Here is a 10,699-nt window from a genome sequence, read left to right as displayed (position 1 = left end):
AAATATTATATTTTAACAAGTATTGTAGTTCATCTTTATTGAACCAAAACAATGTTTTAGAGCCTGCACTAAAAGACTTATACTTTTTGACCATTACATTTTCATGGAATCCTCTTAAGAACTACTGCAATCTATTCAATAAATGAGCAAAAGGAGGCGCACAGATGGAAAGCAACCTGTTTGAGGTAGTCTTCATAAATGATATTGGAGAAAGTTTTCAGATAAGAGTCTGCTGACTTATGTTCTTGGTTCATTATTTATTAAGCATAACTTCAGCACTTTCATACAAATGCAATTTAGCTTTGCCTTCTGTGTAAAAGAAGAATAGTGATTTCATATCAGGGAATAATTTTTAAATTAAATATTATTTGCCATGGACATCCATAAGAAATTAATATTCATATCTTGATTTCTGGGATAAAAATGTGTATGTTGAAAAATGAAAATTTCCACTATTTCCATAGCTATCTGTTTTTGGAAAATTAATAACAGTTTATTCATTATACAATTGGATTATTTTAAAAAGAATTGTAGTCAATTTCGCATGGCAATTGCATGATCTTTTTCCTTTGTTTATGGGATATTGTTTGCTGCCTGTGGCAAAATATAATTTATAGCTTATGATATTGGTGAAACAATCTTATTCCAATGTAATTCCATTTTTAAAATGAGGTAATTAAGTGATTTATATTACATATGTGCATTTCTAATGTTTTAAGTTTTTTTCATCAGATGGTATAATTTTTATATTTTTGTTATAATAATTTCACATGCATTAAAAGTATACATACTTTGTTTAATATGTAAACATTAAAATGTTAAATTTTTAAAAATGCAGTTCTGTTTATGAATTCGTTAACCCTTTATAATTTCTCATTTTATTTGATTCCTATAGTTATCTCAGACATAGTTCTTCAATTTGCTAAAAGTGTTAGGGAATTCTTTTCACTTTATAACTTTTAAATATTTAATGAGAACTTTAAAATTTAATACTATCTATATTAAGAAGAATGTTTTTACCTTTGAAAAATAGTTTACAAATTGGTCTTCTTTCTTTTATAGCAGGTTTTATATTTGAATCATCAATGTACCCATTTGAGGATAATTTATTCTGGAAGACTTTTAGATGTTAGCATCAGTTCTGTTTAACTATAAATATTTTGTTAAGTGGAGATATTTGTAATTATCTCTTCCAAGTAGTACACATATATTTTTAATGTGCTATAAATAGGAAGCTTAAGTTTGTAGTGAGAAATACAAACTTGAGAATTGTCATTTGCTGGTTATCTGATCTTGGCCAAGTGTCTTTAACTCTTTAAAACTCAGTTCAGTCATTTGTAAAATAGAGATGACAATAACAAAATGGCTGCCTGAGATGCCTATGGAACAAGTGTACATATCCTTACCCAAGTGACCTCTCAACCTAGGTCAGGTGTCCATCTTTTATAGATACAGCATCATACTGTTTTAAATATTGAAGAAAATGGTAAGGAGCATGCTAATGATAATGCGGGAGGGGATCCAAAATAAAAGAGATTAAGATAAAAAGAGAGACATATAAAGAGTGATGCTAGTAAGAGAATATGGAATTTCAAACGGAAGAGGGTATGCTGAAATTATGTCAGGATGAGATGTCTACATGTTGGATTCATTGCTATATGATGGAAAATATTAGAAAGTAACAGGTCACTTTTGCACAAAAATAGGCAATTCCTCCCCCACTCCCCATTTCAGAAATTTCTTATAGGAACTTTAAGAGCTCCTTATATCTTTGCCTACTTGGGTGGCTTGTTTTTGTTATTGTTATTTTTATGTGAAACTATTAGTACAAACAACTACATTTAAATATTACAGAATTCAGGATATATAATAGCTTTAAATATATGAACTTTATAAAGAAAAGTAGAAAGCAAATAAAGTTGTTCTGTTGCTATAAAAATTTTAAAATGTTTTTTGGTGTGCAGTCTGATGTTAACTATTTTTATTTTATGTACATTGCAAAGTTATTTGAAAGCATTATCTATAAAATATTAGCAATGTCTGTTCCTTCTGTTAGTGTTTTATATTTAAACTACTGAAAATTAACACCTTAGATTATCTGCCTTTTAAATTTATAATTTTATTAGCACATTAGAATGTGCTTAAAAATGTACATATCTGTGGCCCTTACCACCAATTCTTTAGATTAATTTTATTGGGATATTTTGTATTACATTTAATTTGCATTTTAAAATTTGAACTCTTTTGCTATTGTTTTAATATGTAAAAATGATTTTAAATCTGGAAAAAATGGACATAAAAGTAGATTTGTTTGCCTCTGAAAGACTAACTAGGGATAATTTACTTTAATTATTTTACTTGTAGTGATTCAAAAATTCTAGGTAGCTACATGCTAAGCATGCTATCATGGTGCATGGATTTTGCAAGGAACTGCAAGTTTTTTGCCTCATTTTCTGCAAGTATCAAAATCTCTTCCCTATTCTATCCCTGCTCAGTTTAGAGATTTTGACACAGATCTTCTCTATTTGGCAGTAAGGTTAGGAAGACAATAGAGTCTTACCTACTAGAGTTAGAAATCCACTGTCTATTTTGGGGAGCGGGGATTGGTACCAAGGATAGATCTCAGATGCGCTTGACCACTGGGAGCCACATCCCCAGCCCTATTTTGTATTTTTTAATTAATTAATTAGTTTTAATTAGGTCTATATGACAGCAGAATGCATTTTGATTCATTGTAAACAGTTGCAGCACAACCTTTCATTTCTCTGGTTGTACATGATGTAGTGTAGCACCATTTGTGCAGTGATACATGTACCTATGGTAATGATGTCCATCTCATTCCACCATCTGAGACAGGGTATCACTGAGCTGCTTAGCATTTCGCTAAATTACTGAAGCTTGCTTTGAACCCATGATCCCCCTGCATCTGCCTCCTGAGTTGCTGGGATTACAGGATTGTGCCACCGTGCAGGGCTACTGGTTATTTTTATATTGAATTTTCTTACCTCCAGACTAACTTAAAGAATCCAGAAGCTAAGAAAGAAGAACTTCCCAGAGTAAGACTGGAAAACCACCAGAAAATTACCTTTCAAAACTAGAATTTGGGATTTGGGAGAAAACTATAATCTACTTTTTTTTTCTGTATCAGATGGGACTATTAATTGATGGTAGTCTTTACATTGCCTGTCAATCACTCAGTAGAGTTTGTATTTGTAATAGACTCCATTTCATGCTTTTAACATAACTCTTGCTATTCCACCACTGAGACTTATTTTAAAATTAACTTAATTTTTTTTTTCTTTCCGTTCTTATCCCCCTCCATAACCTTGGGAAAAGTAAGATTACCCTTCCTGCCATCCTAGATAGAGTTATCTATCCTTAAGTACACACACACCAGTACTGAAGTAATTTGGATTTGGGGATGGCTCCTGAAGACTAAGAAATGGCTCTCCCACAAGTCTACAAGTGATTCATGACCCCTGAGAGGGTACAGCCAGAATGTGACCTTAGACTCACCTCTTTAAAAGCTCTCTGTTCTATTGATGGTCAAAATCACAGCCTCTGGAACAGAGTCTCCTGTATTTCTCCTTTGCTAGCAAAGCAATAAAGTTATTTTTCCTTTTTCTCAAAACCTTATCCTCATTATTAGATTGGTCATGGGGACAAGGACCAGATTTTTGTTAACATATCCCAGCATGTTGCACAGCCTCCATATAAAGACAATAATCTTCATCTACAGGACACAGAAGAGAACTAGGTGACCAGGGCCCTAAGTCCCACTGCAACTTGCTTCTCTGTGGTGCTTTACTTTGATCAGTCTTCTATGGTCATATCAATCTTCTTGCTATGCAAACATCTTTCATATTTTCAGCACTTGATTCTCCCTTGTCTTGGATTTCATAAGGGATATTCACATATTCCACTCACTCATATATTTAGGTTTTTGTTCACATTGAGTTTCCTTGATATCATTGTGGAGTACCTAATTCGAAATAAAATATTACTTTCTCATTCTCTATTATTTTATCTAATTTTATTTTTTGAAACATCACTTATCATTACATAACATATTTATTTGTTTGTTTTCTGTATACTTCTGCTAGGATATAGTTATGTGAGGACAGAAAGACACTTCAATATGTTCTGTTTGTTACTGTGTCCCTCATGATAAGAAAAAGGCAAACTGCAAGCACTAATTCATAACCAAATGAATACAGTTATTCATACAATGACAAAAATAATAATAGCTACGAGTTTAATGGTGCCACAATCCCAGCAATTCTGGAGGCTCAGGCAGGAGGGTTAAAAATTCCAGGCCAGTCTTAAGATCTTAGCAAGACCCTCAACAACTAAGCAAAACTATTGCAAAATTAAACAAAAAGTAAAAAATAAAAAGGGCTAGGGATATAGATTAGTGATAAAAGGTTCCTGGGTTCGGTGCCCAATACTGGAAACAAAATGATAAAATGATAATAACTACTCACCAATTAAATCTTATAACAACTAAAACAACCTCTTTCCTTTAAAAGCAGTTTGACTTGATTAAAAATTATTCCTATTTCTCCTAGATGATTCTGATTTTCCTCTGTTGAGAGACAATTTCATAATTTACCTTTTGACATTTCCCAAACTAAAAATGTTCCTTCTGCCTCTGTCATTCATCTGTGACACAAGAAGTGCTATTGGTAGTTGTACTGTTCTCAACAACATTTATTTTGCATTATAATCAATAAAATCATATTCCTGTTGATTATAGGGTAATTTTAATCATACATTTTAAGGATGATGTTCTATCTAAATATGTGATATATTCTTTAAACCTTTTACATTTTAATTAGCAAAAAAATGCCCATTCCAATTTAGATGCAGAAGTTAACTTTGAACAAAGGTTAATAAAAGCTGATAGTGGTTTCACTTATGAAGGATGTCACTATTGCAAGAATTCTTGTTTGATTTTATACATTTTTTTCCTTTTATATTTCTCTGTGTGTGAGGGATAGGTGGTGTTGTATAGTGTATAAATACATTTTAATAGGCTGGCATCTTATCCTTCAGTATGCCTCAGAAGATGCCATTGAATCCAGAAAGGGAACTAATAGGGCTTTGGGTTAAATATTTATGACACTATTTTTACTGCATCCTGGATGCATATGTTAAGAATACATCAACCATAAAAAGATAGAATCAATATTTCTCTTCATATCTTTTGATCTAACCTAGATTTTTCTTTGTATCAGGGATTGAGATTGAACTCAGGGTTCCTTAATCAGGTACCAATATTTCCAGCCCTTTGAATTTTTTAAATTTCTGAGACAGGGTTTCACTAAATTGCTTAGGGCCTTGTTATGTTGCTGAGTCTGGCCTTGAACTTGTGAACCTCCTGCCTCAGCCTTCATAGTTGTTTTGATTACAGGCCTGCATCACCATGCATGTTGTAACCTAGGTTTTTACATATCATTGTTGCTTTTAAATATGATTGGGAGACAAGAAATCAAACATTTTTTGAGTGTCTCTGTTTTCTTTTTTTTCTGTTATTCAGAGACAATGATGTTGCAGTTTGATAGAGGCATAAAACAGTATCACATATGAGACTGTGCTTGTGTATTGAACAGTGGCTATTGTTAGGTATCTTTTGTGTTCATGTGACAAAAGAAAAAATGTTAATATTTGAAAGCAAAGTGAAGTTTACTGATTCACATTATTGGGATGTCTGAAAAAGAATATCTTTAGATATTGTTAGAAAAATATTCAAAGAAATCTTTGAGGATCCAGATTCTCCCTTCTACCCTCAATTCTCCTTAGACTGATTCTTTATTTCATGGTCCAAGATGGCTGCAGCAACTTCTAATATTACTTCCCCCTGTGGCTTGTCTAAAATTAGATATTTTTCCCAAATTCTGGGGCCCCTGATCCTGCTTTGCTTAGAACACTTACTTTTTGAAAATTGCAATTGGAAATTATTTTTCTGCCCTTTTTAGATACTGTATTATCAGGGTTCTCTAGAGGAACAGAATCAATAGGAAGTATAATTATAAAAATGGGACTTAATAGTATGGCTTACATGACCAAAAGCTGGATAGACCACAATGGCCATCAGCAGACTGGAGAACTGGAAGAACCAGTAGCTGCCAAGTCCAAGAGATTAAACCCTCAGAACAAGAGGAATCAATGATGCTACACTTGTTTGAGACCTAAAGCTTCTGGGGAATCACTGGCAGAGTCCATTTTAGAATAGTGAAGAAGTGAGAGTCTGATATCCTCAGACAATCAAAGCAGCAATGAAGAACCTGTTCAAGAAGAATCGAGCTTGCATTTGCTGCTGCTTCCTTGTTCTTTCACGTTTTATTCCATCCAGCATCATCCTCTTGGATGGTGCTGCCCACACTTAAAGAAGGTCTCTTTTTCACTTGGCTATACCACATGACGATCATTACTAGGCACACCCTCATTGATATACTCGTATGCCTCTTGATAACCAGCTTCTGTTAATCCGATCAAGCTGACAATTCAAATTAACTATTACAGATACAAATCTTCTACCAGATTCTTTCTTTCTTTCCTAAATTCAAAAATATCTTTCTCAAAGAACTAGAAATAATTCCTTTAAAATTTGACCATCAAGAAGGATAATGTCTTTGTCTGTTTTGTGACTATGGGAGAAGAGTCTAACTCACAGAAGCAGCAACTAGCAAGTACAAATGGTGTCTAATCCCATTGATAAATCCCTCCCCTTAATGCCTTCCAGTACTTTAGGTGATGGGTTACTGCAGTACTTAAAAGTTTCCTTCTTTTGTTTCTATAGGGTTGAGTTCAGACTTTCTTTTTTTATTGTAATAGTCTTGAATAAAGTTTTCTGTACCTTTTTAACTTGTCTAACATAAGGAAATAAAATAAAGTCCATGATTGCTAAAGACTAAGAGAAAAAAACAATCTGAATATTATATTCTATCTCAATGACAAAAACGAAAAACAAAAACAAAATGAAACAAAATAAAAACCCACATAGCATTTTTGGCAGGGAGTTTTGGTAAAGTGCTTGCTATAAAATGGCACAAGAGCAGGTGATCTAAAGAGAAGGGTATATGAGTCAGAGAGATGGGGTTAGAAGTAGGTACTGTAGCCTTCTTATGATTTGCCAGTATTCTTACAGATTTAGCCCTCACTGTTAAACTTGGAGAGGATTCAGATGACTTTCAAGATTTTCAACAAATCCACCCTTTTTTGGTAATAATAAGAATGGATGAGAGAGGAAGTGTGGTATCATAAGACCTTTCTTTCCCACCTTTTTAAAACTATAACTGCTGACAAGTAGGGATGTTGATTTAAAGATATGAAATGAAAGAGATAATTCTAAAGCGTTTCATGTTGGAAATAACGATCTGTAAGTTAGTTGGTGTCACAAAAGAGGGAGAGGAGATTATTGTTTATTTAAAACTAAGAATAATAATAGAACAAGAAGTAAGAAAAATCATAATAGCTCAGCTGTGGCTGCCTCCGCTGCCTGCTACAGCTCCGGAGACACAAGAGGGCGGTGGGGCCAGCCAGAGACAGGAGGGAGGGTGGACAGGAGGAGGGAGGGTGGGGGCAGAGTCTCCCGCCTAGCCGCCATCCTGGGACCTGTGTGGCAGGGGCTCATGGTGGCGGTGGGGCCTCCGCAGCAGCAGGTGTGGATGGCCCATCAGCAGGTCTGGGCGGTGCTCAAGGTGGCGCTCCTAGTGCCCTGCCTCTACATCATGGATGCCATCTTCAACTCCTACTAGGATTCCAGCCAAAGCCGGTTCTGCATCGTGCTCCAGATCTTTCTCTGGCTCCTTGGTATATTTGTATCCAGTATTGTTCTTATTTTGTCCCAGAAATCACTTTTCAAGTTTTACATGTACAGCTCAGCCTTTCTACTAGCTGCAACTTCAATGTTGGTGAATTACTATGCTTCTTTGCACATTGACTTCTATGGTGCCTACAACACATCAGCTTTTGGAATTGAGCTGCTTCTTTGAAAAGGGCCCTCATTATGGATGGCACTCATTATTTTACAGCTAACATTTGGAATTGGATACATCACACTACTCCAGATTCATTCCATCTATTCACAATTAATTATTTTGTATCTCTTGGTTCCTGTAATAGGCTTAATCACAGAACTACCCTTACATATCAGAGAGACTTTAGTTTTTACCTCTTCATTGATTCTCATATTAAATACAGTGCTTGGCTTAGCAGTGAAACTTAAGTGGTTTTACTATTCCACAGGATATGTTTATCTTTTAGTGAGGCACATGTATCGAATTTATGGATTACAATTATTGATGGAGGACACATGGAAGAGGGTTCATTTCCCAGATATACTTCGAGTCTTCTGGCTGAAAAGGGTTACAGCTCAGGCTACAGTGTTAATGTACATTTTAAGGATGGCAAATGAAACTGAGTCCTTTTTAATTTCTTGGGATGATTTCTGGGACCTCATTTGCAATCTTATAATTAGTGGATGTGATTCTACACTAACTGTCCTGGGCATGAGTGCTGTAATTTCCTCAGTAGCCCATTATTTGGGACTTGGAATATTGGCCTTTATTGGATCAACTGAAGAAGATGACAGGTGGCTTGGCTTTGGAGCATCTGTTTTATTTTTTATTTTTGCTCTTCAGACTGGTTAAACTGGGCTAAGACCAGAAGAGAGACTTATTTGCTTAAGTAGAAACATGTACCTTTTATTAACCACAGTCCTACATTTCATCCATGGAATGACAGACCCTGTATTCATGTCTCTCGGTGCCTCCCATGTATCATCTTTTTGTAGACATTTTCCTCTTCTGTTTGTCTCTGCTTGCCTGCTTATTCTTCCTCTTTTACTTAGTTATGTTCATTGGCATCATTATGCACTAAATACATGGTTGTTTGCAGTTACAGCCTTTTCTGTGGAACTCTGCTTAAAAGTAATTGTTTCTCTCACTGTCTATACACTGTTCATGATTGATGGCTATTATAATGTCCTCTGGGAAAAGCTTGATGATTATGTCTACTATGTTCATTCAACAGGCAATATTATTGAATTTATATTTGGAGTAGTAATTTTTGGAAATGGGGCTTATACTATGATGTTTGAGTCAGGAAGTAAAATTCGAGCTTGTATGATGTGCCTGCATGCCTATTTTAACATCTACTTACAAGCAAAGAATGGCTGGAAGACATTTATGAATCGTAGAATTGCTGTGAAGAAAATTAATTCACTTCCTGAAATAAAAGGGAGCCGCTTGCAAGAAATAGATGATGTATGTGCAATTTGCTATCATGGGTTTACAACATTTGCTTGTATTACACCATGTAATCATTATTTCCATGCACTTTGCCTTCGAAAATGGCTGCACACTCAAGATACTTGTCCAATGTGCCATCAAAAAGTGTACATCAAAGATGATAGCAAGGATAATGCAAATATCTCTAACAACAATGGCTTTACTGCACCCAATGGAAATGAAAATCCAGAGGAAGCTATAAGGGAAGATGTGCTGAATCTGACAGGGAATTGAGCAGACTGTGATGATGATGTTCAAAGAGAAAGAAATGGAGAGATTCAGCACACAGGCACAGCAGCTGAAGAATTTATTAACGATGACACTGACTGATTAAAATAGCATTTACTAATCATTGAGGTATTTGTTTAAAATTCAGTTCATCCAAAATGGAGTAATATGCTTCACTTCAGTGTGTAACCAAGCACAAAAACAGTATCAATGTTGAATCTGTGAATGGTTTTCCGTTTACTGTGATGTGCTACTGTAAATATACCTCTTTAATTACTTCTGGTCTCTTTGGTGACCTATTTCAATTTGTGTACATTATTGTACACAGAATAAAATGTTTTCACGTTTTTATGAAAAAAAAGAAAAATCATTAATACATATTTTCAATGTACTGAAAAAAATTTTTGTAAAACAATATAACTTAGTGTCTAAAATAGGTTTTACTTATGTTCAAAAGTTATTAATATTTCTTTCAATTGGTACTATAAAAAGTCAAAAGATTGGCTAGGTCTCCTGAGAATTTTCTAAATTTATTTTGCAAGGAAGAACACCTATTATTATGATTTATTTCTAAATTCTCTGTATTTAGCAAACCTCAATACTTTATTTTATATTTGTTTTCTCAAAGTAATCATGCTTAGATTCAAAAGAAAGGAGAATTTTGAAAATGCAGTTAGAGGTTTCACATGCAATACCTTGCTATGATAATATTAACCTGTGTTAAATTATATATAATTAAAAATTACATAAAGAACAGAATTCAGGATATGTTTAAAATATCAAGTGACCAGGCATAAGAGATATAAGTTTTATGATGGAACTGAATTAATCTTCCTTTCTGTATAGGGGTTATTTAGGGGAAAAAAGAGAGAATTATAACAATGTGCCTGCAAATGCCTTTTAAGAATTTTATCTAAGTAAACTCTTCATCACATGGTGATATTATGATAATCAGACAATATATTCTATAATTTGATAATATACTTTTTCCAATGTAGAAGCTCTCAGCTTTTGTGTTTCTTCTAAATATAATAATGCATCTTTTTAAAATTCTATGTAGAAAAAGTAAAAACTGAAGGATGACCTCATTACCAATAATTCATGCTCAATCACAGTGTGTTGCATTTTATTAGAATATTCTTGTAGACTTATATGCTGTAATTCTACCATTAGAATAT

At 34.0% G+C, this 10,699-nt stretch overlaps 1 pseudogene; it reads left to right on the top strand.

Annotated features, from left to right (window-relative positions):
• Positions 1-7,634: 7,634 nt before the first annotated feature.
• Positions 7,635-9,623, top strand: LOC143386469 (E3 ubiquitin-protein ligase RNF139 pseudogene; annotated as a pseudogene).
• Positions 9,624-10,699: the final 1,076 nt, after the last annotated feature.

This window comes from Callospermophilus lateralis, unplaced genomic scaffold, assembly GCF_048772815.1.
Source record: "Callospermophilus lateralis isolate mCalLat2 unplaced genomic scaffold, mCalLat2.hap1 Scaffold_300, whole genome shotgun sequence".
Classification (NCBI taxonomy): domain Eukaryota; kingdom Metazoa; phylum Chordata; class Mammalia; order Rodentia; family Sciuridae; genus Callospermophilus; species Callospermophilus lateralis.
The sequence above is the reverse complement of the archived record's forward strand: the minus strand, read 5'-3'. Positions and strand labels throughout refer to the sequence as shown.